Source organism: Triticum dicoccoides, chromosome 1A (genome assembly GCF_002162155.2).
Source record: "Triticum dicoccoides isolate Atlit2015 ecotype Zavitan chromosome 1A, WEW_v2.0, whole genome shotgun sequence".
NCBI lineage: Eukaryota > Viridiplantae > Streptophyta > Magnoliopsida > Poales > Poaceae > Triticum > Triticum dicoccoides.
The window spans coordinates 544,403,685-544,406,165 of record NC_041380.1 but is presented as its reverse complement, the minus strand read 5'-3'; the positions used below and the strand labels follow the sequence as shown (position 1 = coordinate 544,406,165).

At 54.9% G+C, this 2,481-nt stretch overlaps 1 pseudogene; it reads left to right on the top strand.

Moving 5' to 3' along the window:
• The first annotated feature begins 812 nt into the window (after positions 1–812).
• Positions 813–2,481, top strand: part of LOC119354889 — a 6,183-nt pseudogene continuing 4,514 nt past the window's right edge.

Below are 2,481 nucleotides of genomic sequence, written 5' to 3'. Positions count from 1 at the left end.
GACGGGGGAAGAGACGAGGGCGCCGGCAGTTTGGCCGGCGGACATAGCGGACGATGACATCGCAGCGACGATGCGGATGGAGCAGCGCGCGGCGGCAGCGCGGAAGATGGCACACGCAGCAGCAACAATCGGAAGCGGCGGCAGCGTACGGGCAAAGCTAGCTAGCTAGCTAGCTAGCAGCTAGATGGATTCCTGCATATGCGCGTACATGAAGTAGCAAGACGCGGCGGCAACGCAGAAGATGGCACGCGCAGCTGTAGCGATCGGAAGCACGCGGCTACGCGGAGAGAGGGTCGGGCGGCGGCGCGAGGGACTTGCGTCGGCGGCCCGACATGGCTGATACCAAGTTAAACACAGGGTTTAGGGTTTTGCATGGGTGGCTAACATCTACCCTCATGTCTTTTTATATAGATGATCATAATACAATTACATACGTATACAAATACATGTACATGTACAATATGCAGGCCCTGGCCGACACTGTGGCCGCTGCTGGCTCTCCGATCCGCGATGATGAGCTTATCGATCACATCCTCACCAGCCTTGGCCCCGCCTACAGCTCCATCGCCGCCTCCTTGGGCGTGAGTAACGCACCCATGCCCTACTCCAGTTTTTACTCATTGGTTCTGTCCTTCGAGGCGCTACAGGCACATCAGAGTGCGGTGGAGGGGTGGTCTCCCTCCGCGAATGTCGTGACCCGTTCGGGTTCGTACGGCGCGGGCAGACGTGTGCCCCACTCCGATCCCTATCCCTCCCAAGGGGGGGGGGGGCTGATGGACATGGCCAGCGAGGGCAGAGCCGCCAGGGCGACAATGGCGGCCACATGGGTGGCCGTGACTGCAAAGCTGGTTATGCTGGCAATGGCCGGCAAGGTGGAGGGGGCAACGCCAGCAACAACAGTGGAGGAGGTGGGCGTCGCAACTGCTGGCGTCCCGGGTGCCAAATCTGCAAGTGATGGGAGGTGCTAGGAACGAGTAGTTGCTCTGATACCAAGTTAAACATAGGGTTTAGGGTTTTGCATGGATGGCTAACATCCAGCCTCACGTCTCTTTATATAGATGATCATAATACAATTACATACGTATACATGTATAATATGACAGACCCTATTTTACACTCCGGACAAGAAATTGCCAGCTTGCAATAATCAACAAAGAGCAAATTACATGTAGCATGTAACCAACGACAGAGGTGACAAGGGCTCGACTCAGGACTCCGGAGTAAACATTTACTACCCCATAAGAGTTGAGTAAAGGGTGCCCAATTGAGTAAAATGGTGTCCCAACCGGGCAGATCGTCTCAACTTGTTGTGCAAAAACACTACGAGGTTTTACAGGTCGTTACAGGCTCCTTCCAAACTTAACACCCCCCTCCCCTGAATTTTATGGGGGTGGCCCCCCTCCCCAACTAACACTCAATCAAAAACTGCCACATAAAATCAATGCTGTAAAAACCTGTATGTGTAGCATTGTTGCTTGTTGTGTGTCTCAGGCATGGTCCCAAATCAATTGCATGTGTCTCAACTGCATAGCGTGTCTCAGCTGCTTCGTGTTTGTCAAGTGCATCGTTTACTTAAATTTTCTACACAATAAACGAGCACAAACGTGCTGACAAACCAACCCTGCACCAAGTCAGTCGTCTACTAAGGCTAAGGCAGCGCGAGACAGTTGACAAACTATACAGCTCTCGATCAAGTCACTGCACTCTCAGTCGTCGCCGAATTAGAAGATAGTTTTACAGGCTAAGTGGCCATGTGATGTGTCTACTATACCACTGGCAAGCGTGTGAACCTAAGCTTAAGGCTACTTGACATATGCATATATCTTGTCCTAGCTACTTCTGCCGGGCAAGGTTGGTGGCATGTGCGCGCCTAGTAAAATGGGCCGGCGATCGTCGTTGACGCTCCTGCTCTGCCTCGCCGCCGCCGTCGCCGGTGTACTTCAAGTTCGCGGCCAGCGATCGCCTAGCCTCGAAGGTGAGCTTACAAGTATTATCATATGCATGCGTTTTGTGTTCCTCTGCTAGATGAAATGGGTAGTAGTGTATGTTGGCTGCTTCGTCAAATCTACATCCGAACGTGCCCGCATTGAGCAATGCAGGTTTCATCACCATCGACTGCGGCTTGCCGGGGCAGAGCAGCTACGTGGACCCCGTCACCAAGATCCGCGCCACGTCGGACGCCGGCTTCACGGACGCCGGCTACAACCGCAACACCTCGGCCGAGTACATGGGCCAGCTGCGGATGGCCCCAAACTTCCACAACGTGCGCAGCTTCCCGGACACGGCTCGCGGCTGCTACACCCTGCCGTCCCTCACGCCGGGCTCCAAGTACCTGCTCCGGGCCTTGTTCAGGTACGGCAACTACGACGGCCTCGACAGGCTCCCGGTCTTCGACCTCTATCTCGGCATCAACTTCTGGCGGACGGTGAACATCTCCACGGCCGAGGGAGTAGTGCAGGCCGAGGTCATCGCCGTTGTGCT